The sequence below is a fragment of the Anopheles moucheti genome, chromosome 2 (genome assembly GCF_943734755.1).
Source record: "Anopheles moucheti chromosome 2, idAnoMoucSN_F20_07, whole genome shotgun sequence".
Lineage (NCBI taxonomy): Eukaryota > Metazoa > Arthropoda > Insecta > Diptera > Culicidae > Anopheles > Anopheles moucheti.
The window spans coordinates 94,056,122-94,073,781 of record NC_069140.1 but is presented as its reverse complement, the minus strand read 5'-3'; the positions used below and the strand labels follow the sequence as shown (position 1 = coordinate 94,073,781).

At 41.3% G+C, this 17,660-nt stretch overlaps 1 protein-coding gene across 9 annotated transcripts in view; it reads right to left on the bottom strand.

Annotated features, from left to right (window-relative positions):
• LOC128298808 (G protein-coupled receptor kinase 1) overlaps window positions 1–17,660 on the bottom strand; it is a 99,513-nt gene that overhangs the window by 17,659 nt on the left and 64,194 nt on the right. The gene's annotated exons all lie outside the window — the stretch shown is intronic.

Genomic DNA, 17,660 nt, shown 5'->3' with positions numbered 1-17,660 from the left:
ATAAAAATCACCATAAATTCGTAAAATATTTATAATATATGAAATAATGGATATTCAATTGTTCAAATTTAAATACTATAATTTAGAGAAATATAAATCAAATTATATATCGCTTATATAGCGATAAGCGAACATATATGAACATAAACATATGAACAGAATTATAAATGACATATGAGTTCATATGAACAGAATTATAAATGAGCGAAAAAGTTCGGCCCTAGTTGCAGTTTGAGTATGTTATTTATGTTATTCTGAAAGTGCTCAAAACAAATCATGTTTCAATAAATTTGACAAACAATTTAGCTCACTATTTACTTAATTTTTTCAATGGTATTGGTTGTTCCTAATAACTATTCTTGTCTTTTAATTAATTTATTAGATTTCACAACGAAATATGGACCCACAAGTTTCTTGAACTCTTCTACATCACCACCTTTTTAGGACCACATTTTAGAGTGATCTGACAAAAAATAAATAACCAAAGAAGGTTTTATGTTTGTCGAAAGGACTGTAGGACTTCTAAGTTAAACAAACAAACCATTTTCACCTTAAATGTGTAATCAAACTCATACATCGCAATTTAGCAAGCTCATGTACGTCGTGCAGAAACTTTTAATTTTATTTTCCAAATTTGTTTCTAGTGATGTTTTTATTTTTTTGTAGCATACATCACCGTATTATGTTTATTTTCCGCAGAAGCTGACCACAACTTTGTATCAACACCGTAAAACCGCTTGGATTGAAACTGTAATGGGTTCAGCAACAGCAAGCAAGCGGAGAGATTAGTGAAACTACCACGAGAAAGCAAAACCAGCTCATTACGTTTTATTTACCGGCGAGTGGTTGCAACCCTTGGAGAACAAAGGATCAACTCAAATAACCAATTTCATGAGGAACATTTTGCACGTGAGGTAACAATTGTGAATGTTTAAAGAAGAAAAGTAAAATACAACAAAACAAAATCAATTTCTTCTCTTTAAACAGCCTACGTTAAAGGTTATCCGAAATGTAAATAATATAAATGATCATTTTAAGAGAAGCTGTGGTATTTTTTTTAACTTAACCCAAGTGAAAGAAACCAACGTTACTCTATCTTGCCATCTAATTTCATTCCACTACCTACCGAGAGTTGACTGTTTACAACTTTACTTTACTCCCCCCCCGGGGGGGCAGCGTGATGGTGTGTTCGTGACAGGATGTGTGTGTGGAACAATTTGCCTACAAACAGCGTGCTCTGCTTTCACCGGGTGCAACATCCATTTTTAGAGGCCAACAAAACCAACCCGGGGCTGCTGCTGGTTTGCTGCTTTATCTTGTGCGCTGGATACAACGCACATACACACGCGCGCGCACATTTGCCCCACCCCGAAGGGTGCGATAAGAAAGAATGGTTTTTAACTTCTTTTAATTGTGTTTACCAATTCCCTTTAGCCCCCGTGCGCAGTGAAAGGTGAAAGAGACGAAAACCATCACGGTGGGAATAAAAACATCACACCGAAAGGACAAAACAAAAGGACTAAATAAAAATACCTAATTTTTTCACTGAAGTTTCTTGCTTTACGCGTGTGTACAGAACGAAACGCGCGACAGCTTTCCATTGAAGCGCATCATGAACGCGTTGATTGTTAATTCTTTCAAGCACACTCCCCTAATCCAATTGTGCCACAGCAGCCTTGTGTGTGCGCATGTACACACCACACGCACACACAAAAACCCTAAAAGTGGCCATTTTCTAGCTCGTTAGCTGGCACACATTTATCGTTTGCGCGTGTAAAATTTCATTCATTACGCGCCGGAAAAAGCGTGTGTATGTGAGAATAAAAATCATGCCCCCAATTGCCACTGTTGTCTCGATCTGCGAACGTTCAATTAACCCTGTGGGGCAGTGGGGGGGCGGCGGTTTGAAACTGTACCACCACGGGATGTTTGAATGAGATTTGTTTGTTTGTTTATTTGCTTGAGCCGGGCAAATACGGTCAGAAATCAAGCCAGTCGTAGCACACGCTTAGCACTGCGAAACTGGAATGCCGAGCGCGATTTGTGCGCTGCGGGACTGGCGGATTGGTTCGCCACTGTTTGCCAAAGGTGCAATTCCGCGTTGTCTTGTCTTGTGAAGGGCATTTGTTTGTGTGGATAAGTACGAGCAAGCGCTTGGACGGTTAAGCCTGGACGCAGTTCAAATATACAATTTAATTGCAACAATTAAAACTCGATGCCTTGTTGAGTCGCACCATCTAAACTTTGCCAGTTTTGTAGCATGGTTTTACAATAAATCATTAAAATTAACCCATCCGAAAACCCACAAGCTGTAAAGATTACGCCTACTAAACGTTCCGATTGAACAGACCAGGCCAGGCCAGTGTATAATCTTCGCAACAACTTCCTGCAATCAGTCGAACGCTAATAAAACCTGACTGTAAATCATTATTTCACTACCAATCCCGATTGCAAAGGTCCTTCCAAACCTGGTTCAATTTCCAAACCGAAATTACGACCAGCGCTAGGTCTCAGGCAGCCAGAAAGGGGTTTCGAAATTATGGCCCCCGGGAGTGGGCACCCGTGCACGATGATCAAATGAAACCATCGGTACCATATCTCGGAAATAACCATCCGGAAAACTAATCAAAAACCCACCCGAAACAGCGCGAGCAACTGCCAGCTCCCGTTCGGTACAGTACTACCGAACGTCATTTCAATTCAAATCTATTCAACGGCCAGCACCTTCCATTCGGCCAGCTACACAACATTATTATTGCCCGTTTCAATGCCTTCCGACCTAATCGTCATTGCCAGCGCAAGGAAATGGTTTAACAACGTCTATCCGATTTTAGTACGGTTCGCGTTTCGATTCGGAGACCCTTTTTCCCGTTTACTCCAGTGGAAGGATTTTTTCTGTTTGCTGCCGTGCTTGGTGGCCTAACCTGTGCTAAAATCCTGTGGGTAATGAAAACGAGTTTTCCTTTGTCCTTTCTAACAGGAGGAACGGTGTGAATGAGTGGCATCGGTTCGGTTGGGTTGGGGGTAAATAGTGAGCCGAGTTGGTTACAAAAAGAAAGAAAAGAGTTCGATTCTCTTGCGACCGTACTGGAATTAATGGAGTTCGTGGAGTTCCTATGTGGAATTTGCTTATCACTATTGGTATTGAATGTGCCTAGCGATGTGCTTAATGACACTTTCGAAATGAGCTAGTCATATGAATCTCTAGAGGATCTTCTCGGAAGATTCACGAACCTTCAGAATTCTCTGTAATCTATACATTTCTTAACATTCTTGAACTCGATCTAGAAGTATCTAGTAGTATCCAAATACTATTGAATCTCCAGAAGAAATTACCATTTTTTCTTTTTCAAGGATTTGCCCAAAATAGTTCAAGGATTCCAAGGATGTAACTAATACAGTTTTCAGAGTAGCAATGCGTCGGTTATTTAAACTGTCTGCAGCAGTTTATTGAGACAATTTATAAAAAAACATAAAATTTTGAATAGTTTTGCTACAATTCCATGAAGATTCTTCTAAAATTCTTCAGATATTCATTAATATACCTAATAGAAATTCATTAGAGTCATTAGTTTTGATTAAAATTGATGAAACACAAGATGTAAGCATTTATAATTTAGAATTCCGCTTCCATATTTTCCGTTTCGCATGATTTCATCGTTGAGTTATTGTTTTAAGTAGTCGCGACCATCAGTGGAAGTTTTGGAGAATAGTTTAACCTGATAAAGCAAAAGTCAATGTGAATGCAAATGAAAACCATTTCTTATGCTTTAACTTTTAATGTACACTATAGCAATCGAATACTGATCGTATCATTGTAGATAGGAATTGGATCGTGATACTACGAGTTGGTCGTAGTCCGTACTCTCCATCCTCTCCGTAGCTTCACAGCATCACATTCTTTTTATGACAAATTTAATAAACAACCGGTCAAAATCTCACACACTGGCGAAACGTTTTCTGTAGCATTAGATCCCAAAGGGGCAGGATGTGTTTTGCAGCGATGTCCTTTTTAGAGAAAACTGCCCACCGGTATTGGGTATTGCAGCATCGTGTGTTCGATCGAGAACATCTAATCCAATAGCACTTTTTGGTGGAATGGAAGTCGGTGGAACACAGCAGCACGTCGACGAAATGTGAACACAATCCATACCACCCCAAAAGACATGAAAGCGCCAGCCCATCTCTCGACATTAAGGGATAAAAATGTGGCCGGCTAACCATTGTGTGCTTAATGTTTGTATTTCTGCTCTCGCATCGTTTTCCGAAGGTTTGCCGTAATATGTTCCTCGTCCTTTCATGCGAGATGGAAGGGGATTATAAAACGAACAAAAAAAATGGATCATACAATGCAGTGAAATGTGTATTCGTTTTAGTTTAGTTGTTTTTTTCTTTCTTCAATCGGAAACCCTTTTTTTTTTGGTTCGGAACGGAAGCATTCGGCGGTACCTTGCAGTAGGGCACAGCACACGTGTAACAGCAGCATTAGGCACCCGATTTTATTTGATTTTCGAGACAAACTTGCAAATTGCGCGTAATAAAACATGCAACAAAGACCGGCACAAGTGGGATGAACTTTTCCCCGGGTGGAAAATCTGTTGAGCGATGTTGGCTTATCCCTTTTTTGGTGTGGATTTTTTTGGTTAATCCTTTCGCCAATCTATCAAGCGAATACCATACATCTTATCAATACGACCACGCGAAAGAAGCTTCACATTTCGCTTCATTTTGTGTTCCCATTCTTTTTCACCAAAAAGGCACCACTTCTGACGTGCGATTCAGCGTTTCATCGAATGGAGAAACTTGTCCGAAAGCTGTCCGTTGTTTATGGAGATTTTATTTCACTGCTGATCGTAGTTTGATTTATCCGGGCCACTCTACCCACGACCGAGCCGTCGCATTTTGGGTTGAAGGCAGCCAACAGCAACAAAAAAAACACCGGGCACCAGATGAATGGGATAGCTCCAGTGAAGTTTTGTAGGTTTAGCTGGTCGTACAAAGAAAAAATCAGTGTGTGAAAGGAAAGGAAAAAAAACCAGCGAGGCAGCGAAAACCTGTTCAATAGCATTCACTTTGAAGCGGCGTACTTGGGCAGAGTTTTTCCACGGAACGGTTGAACGAATTTTTGGATAACTTTTTCTTGTCCCAACGCTTTTGATGTGAACAGCGTAGGTGAGGATCAGTATCATGTTGGCAAACAATCACTTTTGAAGCTTTAATGCACGTTGTTGATATTTTTGATTTTGGGAAAAAAATGAAAAATCAAGCCTTTGATAACATCTAGTAACAAGCTAGTATTGAAGCTTTTATAAAATTTAAATATGAAGTCTTTAGTATCATACATATAAGCTTTTTCTAACCTGCATCTTTTTGCAACATTCTGCAACAGAATCGATTATTATTTTCCCTTTAAACTATTTCTGCAAACTTCGCAATGAATGAGGGGAAAGTGATAGTCCGCTTTCCGTATGCTTTATATTCCTGCACATCCGGCTCATGCGATGGAGGAAACTTCCACCATACTTTAATCCCTTTTGAAAGCTTACTTTAGCTTGCGCTACTCCGTTTGTCAGTTTGGAACAAAAGGACCGATCATTTCCCTCCATCCGTTGGAATCTTTGCGCGCAATGGTAGCACCTGAATCTAGCGGAGAGAACGTTTTTGTACATCTCCACAATGGTGGAAACGTTTCCAGCCAACAGTAATCGACAAAAATTGTGCGATGTTGATATGAGAAGAATGTATGTATGTTACGAAACAAAATGTTAATTAAAAAACACATATTTTTCACATACCTCTTCCTTACTAGCTTTAAATGCTTTAAGAAGGATAATGTCCCGATTCAAGCTTTATCTGTTAGCAACTTTACCCCTGTAAGTGGCGACAATAACTCGTAACGTACTGTACCGCTTGATCTGTTTTCGGTGTACCAAGGCACGAATGAATTTCCCCATCTGCACGGAATTTCTATCACCGGATTCACCGGAGTTATAGTGCTATTTTTAGAACATCGTTCTCGTTCCTTCCATCCGTGCCCGGACCCATAACCTCCCTCCCCGCGACTCTTCGATGGTACTAAATTTGCAATCTTTCAGCACCAGAGCATCTCACCCAGCCGGAGGATCGCCTACCAACACACCAGGGCCAGGTCGTTGAAATCCATCTCAACGCGCCAACTGTTGGCAATGTTTTATCATCCAGCCAGCCACAAACAAACGGTTCGCCGATTTATCTACCCGACGACGACGGGAACGCGGCCAAACCGCGGGGGGCACACACACAGAGACACACACACACGTGTACGCGGTAATGTCTGTTAGTGAGGATTTGTTTGTCGATATGCGAACCAGTGCCGCGAGACATGAATGAGGAATTTATGTTTTCTTTTGCAAACGTTTCCGAGCGAAAATTAATTTTCCCCCAGCACGCAGGGAAAGTTGAAAGTTTGTAGTATTTGTTTGTTTGTTTGTTTGTTTGTTTGTCGTTTGGGGCGGGTATTTGTGCGGGAGTGTTAGAATGAAAATCTGATGCAAATGAATTCTAGCATTGCAGCAATATTTGAAAATAACAAACTCCCTTTTATCTTCCCCCTGTCGGTATGTTTCATTATCATGTGTTTTTTTTTATCAAAATAAGAGCAAGATGAACATGATTGGTTCATTATTTGTAGCTTAATATTGTGCTTTCCAAGAAGTTTTGCACCTTACCTTTCCGAACCAACTTTCGGATACGAAATGGTAAATAAAATAAACAAGTCAAATAAAAAAAACCCACTCACGCAAACCTATTTCACGTAGAAAAGAAAAAAAAATGTATGAACCAACAAACCCCCATTCCATGCGTCATGCCCCCTCATGGGGGGGAAAAACTTCGTCCGTGCGTTCGTCATTTTATGATGAAGTAGATTTTCATATTCTATTTCCGCGGAATCGCGAACCTCGCGGTCCCTCTGGGGTTGTTTCATCATGCCAATATGCACACACCGGTCACCTTGCACCGTCACCCGCCACAACAAACCGTACGCGGGATAGATTGAGAGCACATTTTATCGCATGAATTGTGCCTAATTTTGCGCTCCATCGAACGATGTCGCTGATGAAGCGATTTTCTATGCTGGTGCACTCGAATGCCGCCGAAATCCGGCTAGTGCGAAGAGGGACGAATGAAATTAAAATTCTGTTGTGTTCTGTTGGTAAATAAATATGCGTTTGCGAAGTATCAACAATTGTTGTCCCTTGTTTAAAGACTGCTCTTTAAGGCTGCTCCGAAATGTGAAAGAACTCCTGCAAAGAACTCCCGTTGAACGATTGTAACATATCTTATCTTGCCTGGCCTTGCCGGTAAAACGTTTCATTACACTAAAAGTGTAACCTTTCGTGGAATAGCTTCAATTCCACGGCTGACCATGGTAAGGAAGCACACTATCAATGCCACGGATACGGATATAATCTGTCAGAACGTCATCAACTAGCACGCAGCTACTAATTAGGGACAAAGCTTTCTTCAAAGTGCGTGCACACAGAGGGATATACATGGCATAGGATAGAAATATACACTAGTGGAAATAAATATAGAGACAAGTTTCCATTTATAGTTTTTTTAGAAACAAGACCATTCAAATGATTATTTTAAAGGTCATTCTATTTTGTACACATGTTCACCATGCCGAAAAAACCTTCATTGTAAGCTTAGAATTAGAAGTCATATTAGCAAACCCCTTTCTTCAACTATTTTACTCTGAAAAGACATGATGTAAATAACATTTTCTAACTGATTGTATTACCAAAATTGCAATACAATTTAGATTTCTTAATAAATCGCATCAAAAATATAAATTTTGTGAAGAAATCAACACTTTAAGTTGTCGTCATAAAAACCGCATTTGTTCAATACTTATTCCAACTTGCTTTGTATATCTGTTGTATATTGTATAGCTGTTAGAAAAAAAACAACTGTAATCATTACAACTGTTACTTTAACATGATTACACAGAAACAACTTGGCTCGAGTTATTCGATTGAATGATTAGGTTTATGCCGCTCACCGATAACTGCCATTATACTTATATCACTCACTGTACATACCCGTTCGATCTTAATACCAGGAAAAGGTAAAATGAATGTAGAACGCTGAACGAGCAAGAGCAAATGTGCCACCACGAGCTCGAAATGCGATAATCCGAGTACTGTGGCACGGCGACGTGAAGGACTAAATGAGTCTACCACACTAATGGAGTCTCGACACAGACACGTCAACCACCCGAAGGCTTGGGGCGGTGCTGTTTCTCAGATTAAACTGCCTGTGTGGCGAACGAAATGGCGGGAACGAACCAATCGAAGGATGTTGAAATATTTACAATCACGAAATTCAACAACTTCTAAGCACGAACCGAATTCTCAGCATTGGCCCATGAAGTGACGCATTAATAACGCATGATGAGGTTACTCCCTACATATATTACTAATCGAAGCGCAACTTTAGCAGGAATCAGGAGGAGGATCGAGGATTCAACAAGGGAAAGGACAAGAGAACGGCAACGGAAGGGGAAATGACGATGAAAAGTAAAGTTTTCCTTCATGTAACGCGTTAATCGGTTCGGTCGGCGTTGACGAAGAAACGTTCGGCGTATATCCATCGCGTTAACTGTGGGAATTTGGATTTTCCAAGAAGGTGAAAGTTTGGGAAATAATCTGTACGGGGACGATGAAAAGAAAACTATTTCGGACCAAGGGAGAAAAGATTTAATTTATGAAGTACTTTCCAATAGTAAAACCACTAATTTGACGATCTTCCGTACTAAGATTCTTCCGAGCTCTGCTCACAATCACATCAATATGTTTCGAGAAGGTGAGACCTTTATCAAACCAAACGTCAAAAGCTTTAATAGAAGAGATACGATTAAAAAACATCTTGTTGATAGAGTAGATATAAAGAGCATTTAAAATGATTCAATCTTCGTTTCATTAGAGCTTTTGAAAGTGAAAATTGTTATGTAGGGAATGAATCACCCTGTGCTTGGTGACAGTTGTGGCGATAGCTGGCAACACGGTTGTCAGTACGTAGCTAGCGAGGATAGCTGAGGACAGTCTGTTTCGGGAACTGCGCGATGTTGGTTGCAATTATAATAAAGGATCATGCATTTTTTAATATCCGTTCCTAAAGTTATGTAAATAAAATTTTATGTTAATTTTTATACGCTTAAACATTCCATTTTATTGACCACAACCAAATGATATAGTTACTAGCATAACTCATGCTCAGGGAATTAATATTTCTTATGACATAATTGTATTCCATCATTTTTTACTCCCAACACTAACCTACATGCATCTCAATCGTGTGAAAAAAGCACTTAACAAGTAAAATATGCCGAGTGAAGGATAGATGTGCTCAAATAAATCACTTCCGCATGCAGCTGGGAAGTGGAACACAATGCTTATGCATTATCATCATCATTATCGTCATGATTATTACAATCATTGCGCGCGCACCTTCAGCGTACCATTTTTCACCATAAAGAATGGCATCTTTCGTCGTTGCGGCCAAAGGAAGGAAAAAAAAACCATCCTCCGATCAAACGATCCTTCTCACCGGGAATCGGTCCATTGGAAGTTTACCGGGGGGCGCGAATAATAAAATCGCTCCTGCAAAAGGGTCACACAGCAATGATGAAGACTGATGATAGGAAACCTTCTGCGAGATGATGCTCACGCTACGGTAGAAACCCCTTTTTCCACCGTTCGTACCGTTGCTGTGCGCATCGCAAAAGATTAATAGTTGCACCGGTGCTGTTGGATACGAGCAGCTCAATTACCTCATCAACGCTTATCGTTGATCGATGGGTCGATGCAGCTCATGGTGTCTGTTGGCTTCTTAACTGCCATGCAGGATCCAATACATCGCTAAACTATTGTTCTACGTATCGGCATGAAGCATCAGCAGGAATCTCAATATGCTGCTGAAACAGCATAATAGCATCGTATAGTTTCCGTACGCATGGGAAGATAAGCTACGGAACGGGTAACTATTGTTGGGTCAACAAAAGCAGCTTTATCTGCAAGATGGCTCGAGACACGCCCGGTTTAGGTGCATGCAATGTTCAGAACGCGATAAATAACAAGTCGCAATCGGTAAAGTGCATCATGATGCTATTAACACCTTTTGGATTAAAATATAATACATATAACAGCTTAATAATGATACCATTTTAATCTGCTCGTATGAATGTCAAAAGTATGATATAAAAAATTTCGAATTAAAAATGTTGCCAGTGTACCAAAGAATGATTCAACGACTACTCGTTAGTTATTTAAACTTTACATTTTAATATTAAAATTCACGCAAAAAAAACCCTATACTATAAATTCCAAGCTAATACGCACATCCTTGAAAAGTGGCTGCTAAACGCTTGCATTCTACCACACTTCATTGTTGCTTTACTCTGCTACACCCAACAATCCACCCCCTTGGAAAGCTTTTCAATTTCCATCCATCCAACGATGGAGGCGCCTGGTGCTCCATCAACCAAAGTCACCTCTGTGGAAGAAAAGCTTTTATGCAAAAAAAGAAGAAAAAAAAGCAAACAAAAATAACGATTTTCCTCTGACGGAGACGACTCGCGTAGGTTTATGGGAGCGGTCGCCTAAACCAACAATTTTCATTCATCCATACGTCTACCGAGGGGGCGGAGGGGACGGGGGATGAAATTAAAACCTGCATAACTGTGCTCCGTCATGAATCGGGCGCGACTCACCGTTCTCTGGGCTTTCGTTCGCTATTCTAAAGGCGACAGCCGGGAGCGTCATGAACCATTTATAAGACGAGTACCATGTAGGGTGTTTTATTCGTGTTTTTTTTTGTAAGAAATGGTTTCAGAACCAAACGGTGACCAGGAAGTGGGACAAGGCCAAACATGCTTCCTTCGTGCGCCTCGTTGATGGTAATGCGAAGTAATGCTGAAGGAAACTTATGTTTTTTTTCCAAATGAAATACATTTTAAAATAGCACAATATTATGCCAGATAGTTGATTGTTGCCAAATAGAATAAACAAAACGGCTGCTGCTGTTTAAGGAAAATAAATTTAAATCCGATCCGTGCGCCAGCGGCAGTAGTTAACTTTTCAACTTCGTATTGCTGCATTAACTTTGGCTAAAGAGCGAAGTGAAGCATCAAACAGCTTGTGTTGTGTTTCACGTTTTACGTGTTGCATATTACTGTTTTGAAACTGCTTGCTTTTCATGGTTTCTTCATAACCACAGCCAGTCAACAGCACTGTTCTGCCTCATTCGTACCAACCACAAGGTAGAAAGTGAAAATCCTGTCTTACCGGTGTAGCTCAGATCCGAAAGAACGATTCCATCGGTAGAATGGCGATCCTATTTTACATCCCACCGAGATCCAGCCCAACCGTGGGGGGGGGGGGGGGGGGGGGGGTGCCGCTGTTGATATTGCTTTCCGTACAGCTGGCTCAGTAAACATCCATGCATTCATCATTGCCGAGCGCTATCATTGCCTATTCGCGGCCGAAAAAAAAAGCAATCACATTCCTACACAAAAACATACTTTCGCGTTCGCTTCCTTCGTTAGCTCATCAAACAGTTTGTTTGGTTTTCGTTGTGCTAAGTTGCCTTCTTTTCATCATCCTTTCTGAACCAGCCTAGCACCACATTGTGGAGGAAAAAGTTGTCCTTTCACAGGAGCACAGTTGCAATAGTTTGTCCTGTTTTTTTTTCTCGGTGAGAAAAATCCGTACCAGAATAGCGACGAATGAAGCGTGTACTTGTTAAGAAGCTTAATAAAGTTAAAATATTCTTACTATCACTAACCCATAGTGTATTTTTCAATATCTCTATAAAAAAAAACAAAGGCTCTTCAATTAAACATCAATCGAAGAAATTCCTCATTTTTCCTAGGAAATTGAATATTAATCTTCTCGTAAAAACTAAAACATCATTAATTCATTAGTAATTGTAGTTCATTCTGAGTTCATTCACTATAATCTATAATAAACCGAAGCTAGTTCATTTTGAATTCATTTACTATAATCTATAATAAACCGAACAGTTTATACCGTGTGATTACCGTCTTGATGTAAAATATCTTTCTGAATAAAGCCATAAAAGGTTTCTCTCCAACAATTCAAAATTAATTCATTGAAATGCTAACATCAAATAATATTAACTATTGAATGAACTAATACTAATACTACCTTTACCTAATAAAAATGAAAGAGCATAGAATAGAAGAATAGTCTAGTCTAAAGTAAAATAAAACACAATAAGAAAATTATATAACTGCAAACCAAACGTTACAAAAGTAAAACCGACTGTAGAACATTCGTCTTTGATTCTTTGCCTCCAACCACACACACACAACGATACGCTGTGTGCGCATCGATCTGTGCAGTGCGGTCACAATAAAGCACAGCAGTTGACTCCCACCGAATGGCATCGCTGCGGGTTGCAAGGATGTGCACTTAAAATGTAACAAGATTGTCATGTTGCAACATCTCGATTGTTACGAGCGGCACCGCCCCATTCCCACCGTCACAAACTTACACAACGCCAACACATGCCGCGTGCAAGAAGTCCTAGTAGTACGCGTGCCCGCACACGTGGATGTGTGTGGGTGTGGGTGTGTGTGTGGCTGCGGAGAGGAGAGAGAAGATTACGCTTATCTATTGGTGCAAACCACAGAACCAACGCCCGTACCAGCTGTACGCTCCCTGGAGCTTTTTCCGGAAAGACAAACGCGTTCTGTAAGGTTCGAGGAGGAGGAGGAGGAGGGCCCACAATGCGGCGGCGTAGTGTGTGGGAGGAGGAACGGTGTGCATATCACACCAATGCTGCTACTTTCTGGTAGGTGACTTATCCGTTTTGCAAAGATATCCAGCGGAAGGACAAAACGCTCCGGTGCACGGATGCCGGGCGTGTTCCTCCAGCGGAAGCGGAAAACACTTGCACCGCGCGCCCGGGATGTGTGCCGGATGCAGGCAAACCATGATTTAGACACGGCAAAGCTGACAGAATGGCACAATGGCAAAACGTTGTTATCATTCACCTTCACCATCTAGCATCTTGTTTGTCCTTCGGCCCTGTTTTCCCGCAATGGGGTGAAGTTGTGGGACGGTGAGAGAAAGGTGGAAATAAAAACCATCCCGCAATGCTCGGCAACACACACACACTGGGACACTGCTGCGTGAAGGGGGTTTTGGCCCTTTGTTGGTGATGTTCTAAGCCCTACCCGAGATGAAATCTACATCCATCGATAGCAGCAAACGGAATGGGAAACGCAATGGGTTTGTGTGACAGAGGTTTTGGCGAGGTTATCCCGAAGTCCATAAAGCATCCTCCGGCAGCCCGGACCCTACTTGCTGCGTAAATGCTGACACCACCGTGCGTGGGAAGGACTGCACAGGACACGGCTGAAAAGACACTCCCAAAGTGGGAGTCTCGCTTTTTCGTCGTCGCTCAAGCTATCTGTAGTATGCCTACGGTGGCCGGTTTGGAATGCCCAGGAGACGGTCTTTTCCTGTGGGCGTGCGTCCGTTTCGGCGCTGTTTCCAGTTGTTGGCGGCATGCAAGCTGAAATGCGCTGTACATCACCAATGGGAGGTAGATATTCAATTTCTTTATGCAGATGGTACCATTAATTTTTACGACACGACGGCCTGTGTGAGCATTGGGCAGCGTTGGGAGATTGAAAATACATTAAGGGGCCACTGTGGGCCGCGCCGCGGTACATCGTGTTTGAGCTTCAGGAAATAAAAAGTGCAACCCCTCTTGACAGCTCAAAACATGGAAAATATATAATTGTTATGAAAATATACTTAAATAAATATCTAAAATATTTTACTCATATACATATCTTTAGCAATCTTTGCTCTTTTTCGCGCCAATGCCTGGCACACCCTTGATTACGTCTAACAAGCACAGCAATTGTGCACCTCGCTCAAATAATTAAGTTGAATTACATATTTGCACGCCTGGAGGGAAGGAAAGCAAAGGAAAAAAAAAGCACACCCACACACACACACACACACAATAAGACAAACTGACGTTTGACAAACTTGTGTCACGCTGGGTTTACGTGCCCCGGAGGCATTTCAGCAGGGAAAAACCCACACCCACCCCAGGGAAGCATATTAGCACACGGTACCGCAAGACCCAGAACCGCTCGTTCACTTCGCTGCGGGAAGTGGAAAAGTTCGGTGCCATTTTTTGAAGTCTCACTGCCTCGCACACAAGCACACACACACACACACACACACCGCAGTAAAAAGCTGGAGGCGGATTGTGAAGTTTTGCAAACCAGCTACTCATTGCTGGTGTGTGAAACTTTTCATTTGTGCGCCCATCACCGCATGTTTGCGCTCCGTGGCGCTTACGTGGCTGCTGCGTTTAGAATGTGTCCGCTCGAGAGTTGAGGCGCGTGATGGTAAAACTCCAAACATTACTCAAGTTTTACGGGGGAAAGGTTTCCCTTTTTGGTGTGGAATTGGTGGCTAATAGGACGTGAAGTAGCTTAGGTTCATTACGGTTGACACAATTTTATGATTTCCTTGGGTTGCTGCTCCTAAATTACGGGTTTGGGATTTGGGAGAAATCTCACAACTCTTGGGATCTTTCTCTTGGAACTTTAAAACTAGCTTGTAGATCGTTTATACTAATAGTACAAGCCGTATCTGTTTATCCTTGCAACTCGAATATAACACCGAAAATGGCACCTTTTCTTCGGCTCCGAGTGTTAATCCGCTTTCTTGAATTCACATGTCGCGAGATCCGACTTTATCCTTATCCTTATGTATGATACTTATCTTCGTTGATATTTTCCCTTGTTCTGTTTTGGCTTATGGATACTTCACCTTGCTTTCTTCCATTTAACGTGGATCATTTTCTGAGGACCTTTTTAGGTATTCTCATATGAAAAAGGGGTTATAAGTTTGTTATAAGTGCAAGAATTTATATTATATGAATTGTTCTTCGAATTTAAGTATTTAAGAATTTAATTTTAACACGTTGACTGCCGTGTCACCCAAAAAGTGGGTGACGGCGATACTTCTCACCAAGCTGCGTCACCCGCTTTTTGGGTGACAACAAATCGGCTCGACGTGCCGTATACGGAGAGTACGAATACATTGCTTACAACTAACGGTAAATTAATCTATTGTACAATTCACATTCTTTTGAAGACATTTCCTTCTCCAAACAGTGAAAGTACACCTTATCCAGGGTGTTCTCGGTCGACCTAGGACCTTTTATTTATTATAAGATGGTGATGCATTCTTCACTCATCTGTGGCTGAGTTTTTACGTTATTACGATCATTTGACCGGATCTTGTTACTGTTGTTTCGATCACAAGCACGAAACCTGACAAATAAAAAAATAATTGAGGATAATAAGACCGATACAATAATAAGAATATATGTTTGTTTTCCTCTCCTGTTCGGTCTGATGACCCTGAGGTATATAGGTTTGAGTTACCTTCAACAACTCAAATACCCTAAATTATCCTTATCCTCAATATCCCCCTCCCTACTATCCCTAACCTCATTTTTTTTTTATCCTAAGAGATGAAAGTGGCCAATCGGCCCAAAATCTCTTTAAAAATATAAACAACAACATATGTTTGTTTGTGTATGTTTGAACTGCTTGTATTTAAGAATAAAGCTCTTATCGTATCATATCGGGAGAAATGATCACAGGTGATGAGCAGGCGAAGTGCTTCGCACAAAGACATATGCGGAAGTTCGCGCTCGCGCTATAGCGATTTCCGTGGCCTGACGAAGAATTTCGCTCAAAAAGGCTTGCAAGTCAACGTGTTAAGAATAAAAATTGCAGTTAAGCAGTTTAGTTCTGATAATGAATTCATCGACAACTCAGATTAAGAATTGAAGAATCAGACCTTCAGTCCCATGGGTTTTCGCAGAACGTTAATTTAACACACTGGCGCACTCTGGTTCTGAGAAGAAAACACCTAAGCTGTTTGTCTTTATTGAATAATAGGTTGAAGGACCAAAAGGACAACCGATCAAAGATCCATTCCATTACGATCAGAAGTACCATCTCTGTTAATCAGAGCGAAAAATCAAAGTGTAATAAAGACTGCTTAAAGTAATCGTACGAGCAAGATTACATCGTCTCCCAACAAGTTTCAGCTTCAGCTTCGCTTTCGTAAAGAGATATTAATTTTCCCCCCATCAATCGAACCATGACAGGGCGAGAATAATGTCCTCGCACACGAGCAGCTAATCTGTCATCGCAACTTTTGTGATTTTCTTCACCAGTTGCTCCACCGTTCACATATCGAACGCAAACACTCCATCGCGGACCCGTCTCATCGTCAATTGTTACGCTTTCTTCGCACTTAGGGTGCTAATTGTTTTTCTACGATCAGCGTGGCTGTTTTCCTTCGGGGTTGCTCTGTTTTCTTGAAAACAAGCTCAACCAATCAGGAAGAAATCGATATACAGCATCATCAACTACTCATCGTCACAGGCACGTACTGTTAAGTGTGTAATGGCAGTGCTGCATCTGCACAGTTGCACAACAGGAGTGTATCCTTACCAGTTCTTTGCCAGCCATTCTCGACCAATGTTTGCAGCTGACGACGTTTATTTATTGCTCGACAAACAAGTGTCCAAGGTCTGTATTGATGGTTGTTTAATGAGTTTTAAGTGCTTTTAAAGAACTACCCACAGCGAAATCTTCCATTCCTTCGCATCAGCGCATTTGTAAAGATATTTGAGTGAATAATTTACTCAAAATGCACTAAACTATCTTCACGGTTCACCGTGGCAGGAAACGATCAACTTAAACAGTGCCATTCCAAAGTGTGGCACGCTAAAAGTGGCAATAAAGATAAAAACAAAACCCAACTTCGCCAAATTGTCCCACTGGAGCGCCACCTTCACGCTAACTGCTTTCAAACTAATCAGCCACCACCGTCGTTACCGAGCCGTTCCGAGGCCAAACTTTCGTACGAAAAAGTGTCGTAGCGCCGCCATTGCGGGGCGGGAAATTATGAAAGCTCCCCCTGAACCGTTCTAAGTACGCGGTTCGGATTAGTTGACGCTTTGGCACGATTAGATTAACTTTTAAGTCCCAACAGAAAACGGCTCGGTGGATAGTTACGTTTGGGGCTAGTTGGTAATATTCTCCGAAACCGAAACCGGTTCTTTGCCCGACCTGGGCCGTTTCCCGGGGCGCACCTGGCAGGCAAGGTTGGACCTTTTTTCGACGGTTTCACCACTAATAGAGTTGTAATTAAAACTTTCATTCGATTTCATTCTCGCGCCACCGGAAGCTGTTACTGCTGGCCAGGTAGGTAGGTGGCAAAAAGTTGGCCGGGAAGTTTGTGCTGTACTGATTGCTTTTTTGCTCATTTTTCTGAGCAAGTTTAATTTTTCGTTCGTAAGAAAGTTAGTTTCTGTCTTACAGTTAGTTTTATCTTTCGAGTATTTCGAGTCGCGTCTTGGGAGTTTTAATATTTTTTTTTATGCTTTTTTTTGCCCCGTTCGTAACTGGTTACAAACTAACGCGTGAGAAACGAAAGCTTTCAATAAAACATGAAGTTGTATAAATTGATCATAAAAAGGTGGAAAGAAGTGCATGTGCATTCCCATTCGAAGATAGAACCGATCCATTAAAAGTGGTCCAC